Source organism: Lichenostomus cassidix, chromosome Z, assembly GCF_008360975.1.
Source record: "Lichenostomus cassidix isolate B80296 chromosome Z, HeHo_3.0, whole genome shotgun sequence".
NCBI classification, from domain to species: domain Eukaryota; kingdom Metazoa; phylum Chordata; class Aves; order Passeriformes; family Meliphagidae; genus Lichenostomus; species Lichenostomus cassidix.
The window spans coordinates 54111028-54131102 of NC_139511.1; the positions used below are offsets into that span (position 1 = coordinate 54111028).

At 41.9% G+C, this 20075-nt stretch overlaps 1 long non-coding RNA gene across 1 annotated transcript; it reads right to left on the minus strand.

Moving 5' to 3' along the window:
- Positions 1–1128: 1128 nt before the first annotated feature.
- On the minus strand, positions 1129–16523 carry LOC146424934 (uncharacterized). The gene is made up of 3 exons (XR_014846847.1): positions 14323–16523; positions 7471–8376; positions 1129–5354 (listed from the first exon to the last, which is right to left on the minus strand). It is a non-coding gene; the product is annotated as an uncharacterized LOC146424934 (long non-coding RNA).
- Positions 16524–20075: the final 3552 nt, after the last annotated feature.

Here is a 20075-nt window from a genome sequence, read left to right on the forward strand (position 1 = left end):
CCATGCCATTTTCTGTGAATAATGTCAGTCATGTAAAAATAAATGCTACCAATGTTTCAATTCTTGGCTTCAATGTTGGTGCAATGATATTTCAAATTGAATTTCTTATGGACTAGCATGTTTGGAATCACAAGGTAAATCCTTTTGAAGCAAGGAGATGGAAACAATCCACTGAGATGAACTATTCTATCTCTAGGCTGGTTAAACTGACAGATTGTACCTTAAAAAAAGAGTTTTTGATTTGTAGAGAAACTACCATGAAACATTTTTAGCAGAGCTAAAAAAAAATCAGTTTCATTGTTCTCCATCTGCAGAATACAGTTCATGATAAAAGATTCTTTCATTTTGGGGAAAATAATTACTTTTTTCAGAATCTGTTAGAACAATTGCAGATTTCTTTCATTACACATGAAATTCAATTTTAAGTTCAATTAAAAAAGAATAATTTTGTCTTCCCCATTTCTTTATGAAGTATTCAGTTCTCTTTTTTTGCTTATTTTTTTGCCTTTTTTCTCCCCACACAAATGATATAAATGACATCGTTCTAAGTGTTAAAATGTTCTCCTTTTTCAAGTATTTTATCCCTTCCCCTTTGAACAAAAATATAAAAAATTGTACTTGTATCACTAGCATAACTGAAAACCTTATAGAAATATTATAGATATTTTTCATTTTCCTTTGACAAAAATCATTTCAGAGTATTTTTTAAAATCTAAAATAGTTGGGGTTTTTTTCAGTTACATCTGTCCTATGTTCTGAGGCATGGTAGATGCAAACAATAAATCTTTAATGTTTTAATTCATAGGTTTCAACTATTGTTTTCCTCCATCACAGGATATTTTTACACATCTTTACATGACAGGTATATTGCACAGTATTATTCCACATCAGTAAGGGAATAGTAACCTTCCAGGCCACAAAGGTGAAAAAGTTGTCTATTAACTCATTTCTATGCCTACAAACAAGCAAAAGCTCTCAAGAGACAGCTTGGCTTTACCAAATACTTTGAGAAGTGCATTTCAGTCTAGAGGTGTAATTATTTCTATTTTTGATATAACATATTTAAAATATTTTACTTTGTAAAACTAAGGTGAAAATGCATAGCTTCTGATGAACCTGCTACATTAGCAGTGTAGCAGAGTTTACATCTGAGCGTCATGACAGTATCAACTCAATCCATTTCCATGAACAAATTTCTAAGTGTTGTAATTAAACAGCATTAAACAGCACACATTCAGATTCAACAGACACAGAACCCAGGTGAGAGAGACCTTCAATGAACTTTGACACTGTGGGATAAAAAATTAGGCAAGGTTTGTAGAACAGGTGATGCCTTTAATTAGAACAACTGATAGAAACAGAGAAGACAAAGTCTTAGACTTGACTGAGATCATTAATGGGAACTTTACCAAATACAAGTGGGATGTATTGGTTTTAGTATAATAAAATTATTTGGATCAATTAAACCACTGGTGGGAAAAGAGCTGCTAGCATGAATGTACAGGGGAGGAATCAGCAAGAAAACTGTCAGCTTTGAAAATAATGTCTCTTCTGTCTCCACAATTTGTTTACCCACCATTAACAATGTAGTTCCCAAGATTATTTTTTAAACATGTCTTCTAGGTCCCCTGTTATCCCCTAGACTGTGCAAGAGATGGACTATTTTCTTTATGAGATAAATACTCTCCTAGCCCTAGCTATGTTTTGTCTGTTACCTGTGTCAGTTCATTGTAATGAATAGCGGTAGATTAGTTTCACGCATGTAACTTTCATGAGGATGTGTGATACTTAGTGTAATAGATCACATTTGAAAAAGTTTATGAAGAAAACACATGGAAATTAATATCGGTAATGATACCCATTATGTTAAATCCATCTGTATTCATGAATTTTGCTTTTGCTGTGCCAGTAAGGTTTCGTTCTAATGAGTGTTTGTTAGTACAGAGTAAGTGTACTTAAGATTGTGAGTATAATACTGGAACTGTTGTTTAAAAAGAGATGTGGGAAAGAAGCAGTTTTCAATGAAGTGTTTTAGTAAATGCTGTAATTATCTAACACTTTTTTTAATATATAGCAGCATTGAGTATTACGCAATAGACAGGAACATTCTGTCAGTAAGGGCTTCCATTCTGCATTATTAGATTGATAGGTGGTATTTGGGAGGTTAATTTAAATGCTTGGCCTGTTCCTTGCAGGAAAGTTGTGAGACATTTTTCCTAGTGTCTTGCATAGTGGCTAATGTTCTGAAGAGTTTGTTGATTTGTGGATTCCTCTACAAGGTAATTTGCATTGTCACTTTTTGCCAGCTGTGTTATCTAGAAAGGTGATGTTCATCTTCTAGTACAGGAAAGGCAATAAATTCTTAATTTAATAGTGGAAATATGGGGAGAAGGTCAGGTGAGGTTTTTGTGGCACAGTCTTCTAAAACACTTTCCCATGAGTAGTTCATTAACATGCTGCCATTACTGGTATAAGGGACACGTTTTAGAATATTTTCAAGCTTTTGTTGCTCTCCCCTACTGATTTCCACAATTCTTTATGAGTAGTCAGTCACATTTATCTGAAAACCACCAATTTAGGTGTATCAACATTGTATTAAATGAGAGAAACAATTGTTCTGGTTTTAAGTTCTTTATTTTTGACAGAAACCATCTTGAATAAAGCCACTGCACAACCAAGAGACCTTTGGGAGAGAAATCCTCTAAGATTTGAATATTCATAAACTGCCTTTTAAGATATTCAAATGTGAATGGCACTGTTCTTGTCAGGCTGTTCAGCATTTTAGATCTATGTGGACATTTTCTTATGCACACTCTGAAGAAATGGGAACTTGCCAGGGTATGGTTGTGTTCTTTTCTATCGCATACCTATTTTTACTATATAACCTATTTTGTCTGTAGTTCAGCCATGTCTTCATGTGTTAATACAATCATAAAACAACTAGAATTCTGTGTATAGACACACACACACACACACACACAAACATATAAGTAATTGATCCACAAAAGCATAAATCTGAAATATATGAGATGTGTATGTACATAAATCAATGTGTCATGTACATATATGTATATGTATGCATATGTGCACAAATATTGAAGTGATAAGCATTCACTCTTACAGTGTAAAATGCTTATGGCATAAATTTAATTACTGTTTCATTTTAAAACAGATAAATATTAAAAATATATATATAGACACAAAAGCTATATGAATCACACACATGCCTAGGAAAAGTAAGTGATGTGCTAGAAAGTCACGTAATTTCACAGGCATGCTACTGTCACAGAGATTTAAAATATAAGGATCTGCTTTTTCAAATGCAGAGATATTTTTCATAGGAGTAAGTTAATTGCCCTCATTGATATCGCTAATAACATGCTATACTTGTCTCTAGATCCATGACCTAAGGGCTTGTTTACATTGAATCAGAAAAGTACACTAACTCTGTGTACACTGAAGCACCTTAATTCCATGTGATACGGCTTTAGTATGTACTCACGGTTGAGATAAAGTAAAGCCTACATACTCATTCAAAGCTTAATAAATGACGCATGCATAATGCTTTACTGAGCTACTGTCTTCCTGCCTTTCCAAAGCTGAGAATATGCTGGAATGATTAGGAAGGTAAGAAAGGCCCTACTTGCCCTTCCACTTCCTCATTACAGCATTGCAGGCTCACAACAGAGCACAGCAAACTCTTTTCATCTCTTTGTTCTGCAGAAACGAGATACAGAGCTTCAGAGGGCACTTACAGACCCTCACAACAAACACCCTCCTCATACAGTGGAAGGAGCTTAGACCTTGTTGAAATGAGGACCACCATCTCTGGCTGCCACAGGCAGCTCATGGCACTTGTTCTGCTGCTCCATTGCCATGCCAAATAAAATATCATATTCCACTTCCAGAGAATGAAAATAGATTACCAGCAATTCTCCTTTCACCTGCATACATTATGAGAAGCCTGACAGAGTTTTGTCAAGGAAAGACATACCAAAGTTAGTCTGTTGTAGGCAGTGTTGATGCCAGTATACACAGTGAGGACTCAGGTTGACACATGATGTTGTCAACAAGGCTCACATAAAAGCCAGGACTATTCTGCCTGAGCACCTGGCTGAGTGTCTTGGCTGGACATATGCAAGGGGAGCAGGACAGGTGTTCAGTTTGCCCACCTTATGGACTACTCGTGCTGGCAATCCTGAGAAGAGAACATCAACCAGTTAATCTCCTTGTTTTGCCTGGTTAATATGCCATTAATGTGAAAAGTTATAGAAGAGGTAGCAGTCTTGTAGTTCTCAGGTGATGGAGTATGACTTGCACTGTTGTTTGTGGGCATTTAAAACTTCTCTGCTCCTAACAACCAGCTGCATTCTGCAGAGTTCTTTTTTATCTAACGGCTCTCTTCAGTTGCCTTCATTTGTGTATTCCAGGCAGTGACCATGCTAGAAGTTTCAAGAGCTAATTAAAAATAATGATGTCTCAGCAAATGCAATAGTTAAGTCACTCTCAGATGTTCAGTGGAAAACACTCCTTTCTTTCCCTTGCTCTCTTCCCTCACCACACACATATTCTCCTTCCTCCCCTCCTTCTCAACTGCTTGAGCTCAGAAGTATTGAAAATCTCAGTGTTGCAGCAAACGTATCAAAGTCCTCTGCCTTCCTCCCTTACCAATAAAAGAAGAGGCATGAGCCACTAACTACTGCAATTTTGAATAACTGAGCTTCACCGGAAACAAGGCATTTCTTGGGGAAATAAAAACTGAATTTAAGATGCCAAAATTATTATTGTATAGCTGTCTTGTCCCTTATACCAACATTGAAAGCAGTGACTATGCTTCCAGAGGAGATTGACTGCTTCTTTTCCACTACATATAGAAAATGTCCTATGAATTCTTTCTTTCTATAATGGTTGCATAAAGAGGGAAATCACCCAGAGCCAGTGCTGCATTCTCTCTCCTATTTATGGGACTGCGATAAAAACGAGACTGTTTAGCTGCTACTGAATTCTTCCTGGAGCTGAACGAAGTAGTTCAGCTGTCATTCAGGAATGACCAGCCTTTGAAGGGTGAAAAGCAGAGCGATAAACAGAGGTGTTTTGGTCTCCAGTGAAGAGTGCTGCCTTGGGAATAGGTAAGTTAGTCCCAGCAGACCCCCGTGGAGTGAGTGGAGAAGAGGCCAGTTTTACCCCACCCAAATATCATGCAGGTGTCCCAACAGTTGTTTTATTTTCTTGTGTGTGAAGCAGATAAAAGTCCTGGCAAATTCCAGTCATGCTGCCTGTGCATACAGGCTTCTGGAAATGCAGATGTTTTCTTGTAATGGAAGAATCAGCACTCTGAAAACTGTAGAAATGATCTGTTAGGAAAGAAATATAAATACAGATTAGACTAAAAAGGCTACAGTGTAGGGAAAAGCTGCTGACATTGAGAAACATGAGCAATACTACTTAGAAAGTAATACCTATTGGTCACTCCAGAGGAAATCAATGTGAGCAGTTAGTATGCACTCTCAAGTTAATGTACAACTGTGAAGAAATGAAGGACATAAATGAAAACAAATATTATCAAACAGAACAGAAGGATATTCAGTGGTCTTTTCAAATCTTGGGAGAACAGGGAAGATGAAAAAAGAAATTAAAGGATGTGAACTAATTTTCAAAATTAGTGTAGTCACATATGTCTGGGAAAACATGGGTATTCTCATGTGGCAGCGTAAGGAAGGAAATGCAGTTGGGGTGAACACAAAGTTAGGCATAAGGCTGCCATGTCCATGTTTTCTTACCACAGTGGCAACAGTCACACCACCCCTACCATCTCTCTCTTCAGGATAACTTGCTTTTTTCTCCTAGGACTTTACTGAAGAGCAGGAGTAATGATCTGATGGAAAATGAGGTAAAGACAAGCAATGGACTGGGAAAAGGGAGAGGTCATTAAGTCTGTGGTGAAGGTGACTACAAAGGAGAGGGAGACTAGTAAATAAAGGGATAGAGAGGAGGGAAGGGTAAGGAGAGGACAGAAGAGATAGACAAATAATGAAATACCCTCTTTTGGCCCAGCACACTATTCCAAAAAGAAAATTGCAGACCTACACAAATATCCTAGTGCATTTAATGAAATCAATACATACATAATATCAGGTCTCTGGAACTTCTGGCAAAAGATTTAAATTGGACTTCAGTACTTTCCTGTTTTCAGCATTACAATGCTCTACCAGGGCCCTGTGGTTGTTTTCAGCTACTTGAGGATTAAAGACAGACATGAATTAGAGACTTTTGAATAAAAGGCTAGAACCTAGAGCCAATAAACGTATTTTGGCATTTAATTCCATTTATTTTAGGGGAAGTAAGATTCCTAAATACTTCCTCTGCCGTGAGCTGGATGTGTTACTCACAGAAAGTACATTTACAATGGAGGCCCTAGGACTCTGCTAATTTATCCCACTTGACAATTCTCATCACAGATGCAGGAGAAATCCACTGTGGCAGTACGACAATGCAGCAAACATGACCCATCTAAATTAATGATATTTTGCTTGTACTTAATAAGATATACTAAGATATACTATTCACCCAGTGCCCAGGTTGATTAAATCGGGATATTTTCAGTTGTTCTCTAATGCTTGAAATTAATTAGTCAAGTGTTAAATATGTTGAGGCATACAAATGAATCATATTGCACACAACTGTTTTTTATGTAACTGGTAGCCTTTTATATAAGTGAAGTACTGAACATTTTGTAAGTGTATGTATATATTTGTAATTTTGAATGGTTTGTAAACTTTTTTCATTTTCCTTTACTGGCTACTTAATCATAAAAGAGGGTGTTAATGTGGTCTTTGCTGTCTAAATTACATAAATTTTGAAGAGAGAAAGTATTTTATACACACATATATATGGGGGGGCATTTATTCACATGAGAAAAAAACAGTGCAAATACTCCTTTTTTTGTTGTTGCTTGTTTGTTCATTTGTGGGCTTTTTTTGTCTGTTTTGTTTTTAATAAACATTTTCATATTTATTGAAGCTGACAGTTTTTAAAGAACAATATCTTTTTGAAGAAGGCTGCCAATGCTATATAGCCAACATCATTGTAAAATCCATCTTTTATGAATACTCTGCTTTGACATTCAGCACTACTTGTTAAACTTTGCTAACTGAAATATTAAAAAAGTCAACAAGTCACACTGCAGTTAAAAAATTATAAGGAACAGTCTGTAGCTGTCTTGTAAGTCTCCCATTTCCATTGATGGCAATTTACATAACAGAAACTTAGGTTAAAATTAATTCTTAATGCTGTTTGAGGAGTAATAACTCACAGAAATACTCTGCTGTTTCTCTCTCCCACACCCAGATATTTTTGTATAGATTTCAGATTTCAGTTACAAAAGGCTAAACACAGCAGTGATAAAATGAGCTTCATTTAACTCCACTGAAATATAGCATGTCCCCTTTTTTTATTTTCTACAATACATACCATTATTTTCCATGTGGGATATCCCATAGCAAAGAAACACAAGACAGGCCTCCTATCTGTATACAGAATGAATAAAATTAGTTTGAGTAAAAACATAGCATTTCTAATGACACTGTTGTGTGAAGTCAATGTGCTGTTTACCTACAGCACAGCTGTGACTTTAAAAAAAGTGAAGGACAGTGTTACACATGTCAGGTGATCATAGCAAACTGTCAGTGCCCTGCGGCAGTATGACAGCACAGGGGATGAGAAGCAAAGGCAGGAGCTTAAAAGCGACCAGTTCCAGTAAATACAATAGAACAAAGATTGAAGACAGACTTCCAATATAATCTGCATTTCTTTCTCTTTAAAATGTTCTCAAAAAAAGTTTTAAAAATGGCAGATTCATTAAGAAACAACTAACTCTCCTATCTAGATAGATTCATATGGGAAAACTGATAAAGTGGCCTGCTCTCTGACCGATGTAAAATCATTAGAAGACAGTAATATTTTCAAAAATCTCAGTTAAAAATGTTTTCAGTTGCAAAAGAAATTCACTCTTAGGAAAATTACATCAGTCTTCAACCAGGAAACTTGAAACCAATACACCTTAAACTAACATTAAGTTTTATATATGCAGCATGAAATTATGATAATTTTATATTTTCCAGCATTAAGATTTTGTTTCCAAAAAAAGTATGATGAGTTTTCTCATTTAGACTGTGCTTCTGACAGTCTTGAGACTCTGAGCAGCACCTGCTAGTGCTGGGAATTTCCTGCTGACTTAGGCCTCAAACTAAATTAAGAATTACAGTAATAGGCATCTATGCAATAAAAAATAAGAATCTCTAATCCCTATTACCAATTGAAAAGAGATAGACTTGTTTAGATCTCTTACTGAAAATGGACATTTAGATCGCAAGTGTCCTAGGTTGCAATATTGATGTAGTTAAGTATTCTATTACCACCAGCTGTGGGCCATTAGCTGCTATCACCCACTCCAGATGACAGACAATGGGCCATCCGTTAGCTATTATCACTTGCTAATGACCCACCCCGCATGACAGGCAATGGGCCATCAGGGACCCACCGTGTGACTCATGGACTTATCTCATCCCATTGTGGGATGCTCTGCCCAGGAGGGAGGAACCAGGTGTTCCCACGTGGATATAACCTGGCCTTGGAACTGCCTGAGCTAGCCCTGTCTACTGAATTCCCAGAGGACCAGAGCTACCACTGGATCTTCAGCTGGAGACTAAACCTTCACAGGATCACCGCTTCAACTGGACTACTTCAGTTGGACTGCTACTACCACCCTAACAGGGTGTTAGGTTGTATCTGACTTTGTCAGTGCTTTTCCTTGTATTATTTCACTTATTTTTAATTTCAATCTTGACTTGTGATCTCCCACTGGTTTATTTTCAAACCAACACATATTTTGGCGCCCAATGTGGGGCTCGACCTTGGGAAACTCAGAACATCTTATCACCATGATGCTCAGCCTGTCTATGTGGGTAATGTATCTTACCCTCTATATCTTCCCTCAAATGGGAAACTATCTACCCGTCATATTGCTCCTGTTGCGACCAGGGAATGGCATGAGAATTGCTCTATTGGTTTATTATGCCTATTGCATGGTAACCTGTGAGGCAATGAATACCATCCGGAATATATACTCGACGTTGTCTGCCTGGCCTAACTTGAGCTGCAACGTCTGGGACCTCCTTGGCAATCGCACCCACCCTCTGGGGCTAGGAGGAGAGAGCGGTTTCTTCCAGCCTTTCAGGTCAGGCACAGCTGTTTTTGAGGATATTGAGTTCTCTCTGGATGCTAGGGATGGCATAATCTTTTTGTTAGTTCTGTTTTCTTTGACCAGCACTGTGTACCTCATGCTGCAGATCAGAACAATATCTTGTCTTCTTGAGGAAGAGAAACAAAGCAAATCAGCAAGAAAGAGGAAGAGAACCAAAAGGGCAGTGGACGTCTCAACACAGACCATTACCAAATCAGAACAGCCGAAGCCTGTAGCAGTTGCCCCCGTCCAGAAAAAGAAATCCAAGAGCAAATCAGTCCGCACAGCGACTGATGAGGATGCAGCAGGACCATCTCACCCAGCAGAAGAGACAGAGCCGGAGATCATCACTCGCTCTCTATCCCTAGGAGAGCTGCGTGACCTACGGAGGGAATTCACCCGGCAGGCAAACGAGTCCATCTTAACCTGGCTGCTTCGCATCTGGGATGCCGCTGCTAATGACACCATTCTGGACGGAAGTGAGGCCAGGCAACTGGGATCCCTGTCCCAGGATGTGGTTATTGACCAGGAGATTGAGAAAACCCAGGAAACCCTCAGCCTCTGGCGGCGATTGCTGGCGAGTGTACGGGACAGATACCTCTGCAAAGAAGACCTCCAGATGCACCAAAGAAAATAGAACACAATAGAACAAGGTATCCGATGCCTAAAGGAATTGGCCGTGCTAGAGATCATTTTCTCGGACAACGAGAGATTCCCCAAGAACCCAGATAACGTCCAGTGCACTTCACAAATGTGGCTAAGATTCGCGCGGCTCAGACCAGAGACATACTCTCGTTACCTGGCAACACTGCAGTGGAGGGAAGGTGAAGACCAGGTGGGCGTGTTAACAAACAAACTGAGAATTTATGAAGACACTGTCACCGCTCCACTACGCACCCAGGTCTCATCGGTAGAAACAAACCTGGCCGAGCAAGTCCGGAGATTGATTGAAGAGAGCCATCAGAAACTAAGGAAAGAGCTAACAGAAAGATTTTTCCATGCCACACCAAAACCAACCCGAGTCTCTGCCATCAGGAGCAGACGTACTCCAGTCAGGGAAAGAAAACAAACTCCACGACGTGACCTCTGGTTTTTCCTTCAAGAGCATAGAGAAGACATGAGGAAGTGAGATAGGAAACCCACCTCCACCTTAGCAGCCCGGGTACGTGAATTGAAAAAGGAATCATCCATTTCAAGAGGCTCATCTAGGTACAACACTGCCCCAGTCTCTTGTGGACAGAACTCCAGACAGAATAGAAGTGATAATATGACTGATCCTCTTGAAGAGACCTCAAGAACACATTTACAGGAGAAGAACATCGTGCACCAAAAACAAGATTAGAGGAGCCCTGCCTCTAGCCAGGTAGAGGAAAGGGATAATCGGATCTATTAAACTGTGTGGATCCGATGGCCTGGCACGTCTGACCCACAAAGATACACGGCTTTGGTTGACACCGGCGCTCAGTGCACCCTGATGCCATCCAGGTATGTGGGGACCGAATCCATTTCCATTTCTGGGGTGACAGGAAGATCCCAGCAGCTGACTGTACTGGAAGCTAAAGTGAGTTTAACTGAGAACGAGTAGCAGAAACACCCCATTGTGACTGGTCCAGACGCCCCATGCATCCTCGGCATAGATTATCTCAAGAGTGGATATTTCAAAGACCCAAAGGGACATCGCTGGGCTTTTGGGATAGCAGCTGTAGAGATGGAAGACATAAGACAACTGAATACCCTGCCTGGTCTCTCAGATAACCCATCTGCTCTAAGACTACTGAGAATTGAAGAACAGCAGGTACCAATTGCTACAGCAACAGTGCACCGTCGGCAATACCGCACTGACAAAGACTCTGTGGCCCCCATCCATAAGATGATTCGGGAACTGGAGAGCCAAGGGGCGGTCAGCAAGGCTCACTCACCCTTTAACAGCCCCATATGGCCAGTGCGTAAGTCCAGTGAAGAATGGAGACTGACGGTGGATTACCGTGGCCTGAATGAAGTCACACCACCACTGAGTGCTGCTGTACCGGACATGTTGGAACTTCAGTACGAGCTGGAATCCAAGGCAGCAAAGTGGTATGCGACCATTGATATTGCCAATGCCTTTTTCTCCATTCCTCTGGCAGCAGAGTGCAGGCCTCAGTTTGCTTTCACCTGGAGAGGTGTGCAGTACACATGGAACCGACTGCCCCAGGAGTGGAAGCACAGTCCCACCATCTGCCATGGACTGATCCAGGCTGCACTGGAGAAGGGTGAGGCTCCAGAACATCTACAGTATATTGATGACATCATTGTGTGGGAGGACACAGCAACGGAAGTATTTGGGAAAGGAGAGAAAATCATCAGAATTCTCCTGGAAGCCGGTTTCGCCATCAAGAAGAGCAAAGTCAAGAGACCTGCCCGAGAGATCCAGTTCCTGGGAGTAAAGTAGCAAGACGGACGGCGTCAGATTCCTTCTGAGGTCATCAACAAGATCATCGCGATGTCTCCACCAACCAACAAGAAGGAGACACAAGCTTTCCTAGGCGCCATAGGCTTTTGGAGAATGCACATCCCTGAGTACAGCCAGATCGTGAGTCCTCTCTACCTCATAACCCGCAAGAAGAACGATTTCCACTGGGGCCCTGAACAGCAGCAAGCCTTCACCCAGATCAAACAGGAGATCGCTCATGCAGTAGCCCTTGGACCAGTCAGGACAAGACCAGAAGTAAAGAATGTGCTTTACTCTGCAGCCGGGAGCCATGGTCTGTCCTGGAGCCTTTGGCAGAAAGTGCCTGGTGAGACCCAAGGTCGACCACTGAGATTCTGGAGTCGAAGTTACAGAGAGTCTGAAGTCAACTACACTCCCACCGAGAAAGAAATCTTAGCAGCTTACGAAGGAGTCCAAGCCGCCTCAGAGGTGATCGGCACAAAAACACAACTTCTCCTTGCACCCCGACTGCCAGTACTAGGGTGGATGTTCAAGAAAAGGGTTCCCTCTACCCACCATGCCGCTGATGCTACGTGGAGCAAATGGATTGCCCTCATCACACAGCGCGCCCGTATTGGAAACCCGAATCGCCCTGAGATTCTAGAAATCATAACAAACTAGCCTGAAGGTGAAACTTTTAAATTATCTTCAGAAAAAGCAGAAGAGCAAGTAGCACGTGCCGAGGAAGCACCCCCGTATAATGAGCTGCCAGAGAGTGAAAGACGCTATGCCCTCTTCACCAATGGTTCCTGCCGAATTGTAGGCGCAGATCGGAAATGGAAAGCTGCAGTGTGGAGCCCCACACGACAAGCTGTACAGGCTACCGAGAGACAAGGTAGATCGAGTCAAGTTGCAGAGCTTAAAGCCATCCAGCTGGCTTTGGATATTGCTGAACGAGAGAAATGGCCAAAGCTCTATCTCTACACCGACTCCTGGATAGTAGCCAATGCACTGTGGAGATAGTTAGATCGCTAGAGAAAAGCTAACTGGCAGCGCAGAGGAAAACCCATCTGAGCCGCTGAGATTTGGCAGGACATCGCCGCCCGGGCAGAAAAGCTAACCGTGAAAGTTCGACACGAGGATGCACATGTACCTAAGAGTCGGGCTAATGAAGAGCATCGTAACAACGAGCAGGTGGACTGAGCTGCCAAGGTGAAAGTGTCACAGGTAAATCTAGACTGGCAGCACAAAGGAGAATTATTTCTAGCTCGTTGAGCCCATGATGCCTCTGGTCATCAAGGGAGAGATGCGACATACAGGTGGGCTCGTGACCGAGGGGTAGACTTAACCATGGACAACATCTCACAGGTCATCCACAGCTGTGAGACTTGCGCTGCAATCAAACAGGCCAAGCGAGTGAAACCTCTGTAGTATGGTAGACGATGGTCAAAGTACAGGTATGGGGAAGTATGGCAAGTTGACTACATCACACTTCCCCAAACCCGCCAAGAAAAGCACTACGTGTTGACCATGGTAGAAGCAACCACGAGATGGTTAGAAACCTACCCTGTGCCTCATGCTACTGCCCGAAACACCATCTTGAGTCTAGAAAAGCAAGTCCTGTAGAGACATGATACCCCTGAGAAAATCGAGTCTAACAATGGAACCCATTTCAAGAATAGCCTCATAAGCGCCTGAGCTAGAGAACACGGAATTGAATGGATATACCATATCCCCTATCATGCACCAGCTGCTGGGAAAGTTGAACGGTGCAACAGACTACTTAAGACAACTTTAAAAGCACTTGGCGGGAGAACCTTCAAAAATTGAAAACTAAACTTAACAAAAGCCACCTGGATGGTTAACACAAGAGGTTCTATCAATCGAGCTGGTCCTACCGAATCCGAACCTTTGCACACAGTAGATAGAAATAAAGTCCCTGTGGTACACATAAGAAGTTTTTTAGGAAAGACTGTTTAGATTAGTCCCACCTCAGGCAAAGGCAAGCCCATCCGTGGGGTTGTTTTTGCCCAAAGACCTGGTTATACTTAGTGGGTGATGCAGGCAGATAGAGAAACCCGTTGTGTCCCACAAGGAGACCTTATCTTAAGTGAAAACTGTGTAGATAGTAATAGAATAAGGGGTGAATAATGTCCTAGGTTGCAATATTGATGTAGTTAAGTATTCTATTACCACCAGCTATGGGCCATTAGCTGCTATCACCCACTCCGGATGACAGACAATGGGCCATCCGTTAGCTATTATCACTTGCTAATGACCCACCCCGCATGACAGGCAATGGGCCATCAGGGACCCACCGTGTGACTCATGGACTTATCTCATCCCATTGTGAGATGCTCTGCCCAGGAGGGAAGAACCAGGTGTTCCCACGTAGATATAACCTAGCCTTAGAACTGCCTGAGCTAGCCCTGTCTACTGAATTCCCAGAGGACCAGAGCTACCACTGGATCTTCAGCTGGAGACTAAACCTTCACAGGATCACCACTTCAACTGGACTACTTCAGTTGGACTGCTACTACCACCCTAACAGGGTGTTAGGTTATATCTGACTTTGTCAGTGCTTTTCCTTGTATTATTTCACTTATTTTTAATTTCAATCTTGACTTGTGATCTCCCACTGGTTTGTTTTCAAACCAACACAGCAAGGCACTGATTTTCTCTAGGCTGGAACAGAGAAGGAATGCGCTTTTTTAGCATAATAAAGCCAAGCCTATAAGGTAGAAGGGAACTAATTGATATACCGAAAGAAGTAGAGGCAATTAATTACTTAATTCCATTCAATTTATTTTTACATTTTTTACCCAAGAGCCAGTACTCTTTTCTCCAGTAAAATATTTTTCTGGGTGCATATAGGATCTAAGCAATGTTTTACTTGAAGAAAATCAAAGATAATTCTTTCACACTGGCTAAACTACAGTTCTACAGTGTCTATGCTAATGCAACTTCAGTAATATTTAAGAACAGAAATTCATTTTTTGGTCAGCTGAAGAAAGCAAGCAGAACAAGTAAGGGTTTTTTGGTTTTGGTTTTGTTTTTTGTTTGTTTGGTTGTTTGAGTTTTGGGGTTTTTTGTTTTGTGGGGTTTTCTTGTAATTATAAGTAATCTGATATCCTGGCTGATTTATAAAAAAAACTGTTTAGGACACAGGGAAACAGGTTTTATGATTACAATAAACAGTCCCAGCTCTGTTCCAAATCTGATGCCTGTACAGTGTTCATTCATGCATCGCTTTTAGAAAAGGCTTTAAGGACCAACACTCTTATGCTGTGGCATAATTGTAGATTTAAAAGAGATATAATAGTTTTTTTCATGGTCATTCAGCTTCACTACAAAACTGAAAGTTCACCTACAAATAAATTCTAATATTTATTTGCTGGAAAAATATGTATCAATGGTTTACTATTTCTCCTGGCTTCAGTTCAAGAAGGACTGTAGCACCCAGGTAAACAGATCACCATTACTTTTATTACTACTCTGTCTTTGAACACTGATAATTGTTTTTCTTCCTAAACTATTCTTCTGCTTGATTAACTGCTAAATCGGATTGTATTGTTTCTACCATTATCTCCAATGGTAGAATGATTCTACACTTAGCCTCATAGAAAACATTGCAGACTTTTGCAGAGGCCACATAGATCCAGCAAAAGATAATGATAAACACTCAGGATCATTAACCCTGTTCTAACCATATTACACATATGGTAATACTAAAATACTAGAGTATTTTGTTGCTTTTGAGGAGAAAAAGACCTTATGGAAGGGATGCACTAAAAATGAGCATTCAGTAAGCAAACAGCTAATCGAAGAAACAGGGTAGTCTAAATATTCAGTTAAAATGGGCTGTAATGAAGTGGCTGTAAGATTTTGTTGAGTTCATGGAACTCCTAGGCCCACCAATGTTTTGTTTTTCTAAAATACTCAGGAGGATGCAAGTCTTTCAAAGTCAAGCTGGTAAATATACATTTTTTGGGTTCTGCCTATTTGTAATAATCCTACCCTGTTGCTTGTTAACCTCAGCTGATAGACAATCTTTACCGGGGAAATTGACAGTATATCCACGTCTTAGCAGTTTCAGAAAAATATTCAGAAACTAATTTCAATTTGATCGTTAAAATAGTATCATATTAAATTCCCATTGAACTTTGGTCCTGGCATATGTGTTCAGATCTGAAAGTCTTCCATTTCAAACCACTTTTATCTTTCAAATAACAGAGGTGTTTCTCCCCACTGTTTATGTGGCATTTTCCAGGCGAAAGAATTCATCAGTTGAAATGAAAGCAAGAAAAAAAAAAAGAGTCATTAAGACATGTTTAGGCCAAAACACAATACAGAATTTTTAGATGAGTACGTAAGGTAATTTAAGATTCAGTGTCAACACCATGTGTAACAGTAGTTTGGAAAAGAAGGAAAGACATTTCATGCCAACAGTTTATCCAGTCATGTAGAATCAAAGCCTCCCCATGGAAATAATTCTATAACAACCCAAGTAAGGAGAGACTTTGAAGGTATATATGCTATATCACAAAATTTGGCACGAAGGCTTGGCTACAGTAGCAGAATCTGCATATCCTTTTCTCTGTAGCTTCAGTTTTCAAAGCTACAATGCCACGGGGGAGGCGGGGGGGAAGAGCCTTTTCCAATCCTCCGCCACAGACACTGTTCAGACACAGAGCATTGCACTGGCAAGAGGAGCCTCTCGACCCCAGCGCTGGAGGAAGCTGTCAGTACCCTGGGTGAGCTGTGCTCCTGTGATGGAGTGGGAGAATGGACTGGCAGGACAGACCCAATGCCCCCACAGACAGGGCCTCCAGCCTCGCGGGGCAAGGAAAGCAACAGGCATGTGCTGCCTGCTCTTGACCCAGGCTGTGAGGTTTGCACTTCGGCCCTGGCTAAGGCATGGGCTGCAGCACAGCGCACAAGTGACATTTACTCTTGTCGTTGGCCAACAGGCAGCGGCAAGGGTGTGAAACAGCCCGAGGGGAAGGCTGATGTTCTGCAGTTCTCTGCTGCAGCCAGACCGTGCAACGTGTGCAGCAACGTGCTGACTTCTAAATCTATAAAATCCCTTCCTGGAGCACGGACAGTCTAGATATTGCATATTTCCGATTTCAATTTACAGTGGATTTCATACAGACAAATTATATACATCAGGGAAAATTATTGGACTAATACAATGAAAATGTGGATTTAAACAACTTAAACTGGATTTCAGTGGGAAAATGGAGGTTCTTTGCTTTGGGAATATGGTAACACTGGGATAGGCCATTAGCCATCGGTACAGTGCTGCTCTCCTCATTATCATGGTCTGCCTGAGTTTTGCTGGAAATGCAGATCATACCAATGAACTAAATAACTAAGCAATAAAATCCCATGGAATTGGACCAAGATGTATTATTATTATTGTTGGTTTTGTTGTTGTTATTATTATTGTTTTGATGATGATGATGATGATGATGATGATTATTATTATTATTATTATTATTATTATTATTTTACTGGATAGCATGGATATTCTTTCTCATTGTGACAAATAATGATGGGAGGACAGATCCAGTCCTGCAAGAATGCTAATGGCAGTTTTTCCACGGCTGATATTCTTAACACACAAGTTTCAAGCAAACACATCTACAATTAGGTGATGTTTTCTCCCCTCTCTGCTCCAGGCCATGCTAGGCAGTCCTGGCAGCTCCTGGGCACAGCTACCATTGTACTCAAAACTGGTGTCTGGAGCTGAGGAAAGCACCCTGACAGCCAGCTCGGGATAAGGGAGCCTTTTAAAGGGGCACGCTGCAGGGACACAAACCTCCGTCCATGGTATGCACTGAATTAAAGCTGACAGGACGAAACCCCTCCTAACTCCCCCCAGAGGCTGAGCGTGTGTAGCACAGCGGAGCAAAAGCACCACATCCCCTCAGACGGCGGGCAGGATCTGTTTGACCGGCCAGACAGCATGGCTTTCTCCCACCCATTGCGCGGGCTAGCCACGGATTGGCTGTGCGGCTGTCAATCACGCGTTTCCCACCCAATCACCATGCAGTATACACGCAGCTCACTGACCAATCCCAGCCTCTCGCAGGAGGCATTAGGGCGGAGCTGAGAGCCCCTCCCACATGCAGACACTAGTTTTGGCCTCCGCCGTGGGTACAGAGCTGGTCTCTTAGTCGCTATATGAATGCCCCACATGCACACCAGGCTGCCAGGAGGACATGCTGCTGTGTAATAGTAACGGCGGCCATCCACCATGTTCTGTGGTGCCCTGACACCTCTGCCATTGCACTGAAGTGCTGCCATGGTTTGAACTAAGTGTGTGGGAAGGAGCCCAGTGGAGCCAGGCCCTGTCATAGTATCGAATGGCTCGGGCTGGGAGGGATCTTAAAGATTATCTAGTTCCAACTCCCCTGCTGTGGGTAGAGATGCCACCCGCTGGATCAGGTTGTTCAAGGCCCCATCCAACCTGGCCTGTGTGTGTCCTCACACCGCTCGAAGACGTGCACAGGCTGTATGTGCTGCAATGTTACACCTGCAAGAACCTGGTCACAGAGGGACCGCTATGTTTCTTCATCCTCAGCAGACCCTAAAAAACACAGAGGCCACAGGCAGCAATATTGTAAAGAAGAAAGGAATTGGTTTGTTGGAAAAGGTGATGAAGAGGAAGGAATAGAAGAGGTTTACTTCTGTTGCAAGTGAAGCTAGGGAAAGTGTGTGGTTGGATTATTGTGAGAGATCAGCTGAGGGCATCTTTGGATTTAGAGACTTCCGTGCCAAAGATGTTTTAAATTGAAGATTTGTTTGTGACGTTTTCTTTCCCTTAGACAATGCATTACCTTGGCCTGGCTACAGCTGTATTGCTCGGGCATAACACAATCCTTCATATAGACATAAGGTACATGTCAGAAAAGAGTTTGTATAGAAATGTGGGGAGGAGCCTAAGCACCCAATGCTGGAAGTTGCTCTGCAGAACTGCATACACCCAGCACTTTGCACGAAACCTGGCCCATAAAAACTCTTGTTTATGAGAGACCCACCTGTTCCGGCTCTCAGTGGCATCTAGGATGTCAGCAGAGCTGTTGATCAGGACAAACTGCTGCTTTTAATGCCAGTAAGCAGAAGACTTTGGCATGGCAGGAGCATGCATTTAAGTACTAGGACATCTGGTCTTTCATGGAACAAGTTATTTTCATTATGGGAGCTATTAAAAATAAAAGACATGTCAGTCGTATGACTTTCAAACAGCCTTGAACTGACGTGGCTATACCTGTGTGATCAAGGTGGCACTTTTATACTTTACCACCAGAGTAGTGGGTTGTTTGGTTTTTTTCTTAAACATAAGATCTAAATATTTTATAGTTCCAGGCAATTTAATATAACTTAAATGTAACTAGTTTTTGGGTGTTATCAAAATCTCTCTCAATCTTGTTTTCAGAGTGAAAGGATGATCTTGTTAATTCGCTAATCTAGGATTTAGAAGGTCTGAACTCTATCCCGTCTGCCACAGACCACGGGTAGCAGAAGCACAGCAATCCCTCCAGCTTTGGATGGTATACAACCTGGGAGAGGGAACCTCCCTTATTTAGTATTTGCAGCACTTGGTATGCCATTTTAATACAAATCATAGGTGCTGCAGTGTGGGAGGAACCTGTCAAAGTCACTGAACTGTTGTTGGTTTTGTGTCAATATCTGCTGAGCCGCCACAGGAAATGTGGCTGACAGACGCAGCTGGGTCACCCAGCACAGGGCTGCAGCGGCGCTGCTCCGCAGGGCTCTCTGCTGGCAGTGACCAGCAGAGCGTGACCGGCAGCACGGGTAGCAAAACAGCCGAACCTTCTGCTTCTGGGATCTGTGGAGCGAGCCCCCCACAACTGCTAGCCACCAGCAAGAGTTGCCGTGCTGCTCCTCTCCTTACTGCTGAAGGCCCCAGGCAAACCACAAACTGCTTACACCTGGCAGGGGAACAAGAAAAGATAAATCAATTTAAAGGCAGTTCAGCTTGATAAACCGGATAAGTTTCTACTCTTGCAGGCTCGTGACATCAAAACACAATGGTAATAGCTTACCAGAAGAACAGCAAAGGTGATCATACATGTTTTCTTTAGCCTTTCAAAACTCCCAGGGTTGGCACAGCCCCTGCATGGACTTTGGCATGCTATACCTGCCTTACAAAAGCCTCCGATGCTCCGCTTCATTGCTCAGGGGTGGTGAAGGGCACAATATGCTTGTGTTTTGTTGTTTTCTTCCCTGTAAATCAGCCTCAGGCCTAGGAGAAACACTTTGCCAATTTAGCCTGCCAATAAGAACAGGTGGTTGCACAGCTTCCTCTAAAAAGTGCAAAAAGCCATATAGCCAAGGACACGTGAAGGGAATAAATAAAAGTATATGGGGACAAACTCAAGGTCAGGAGCAGCC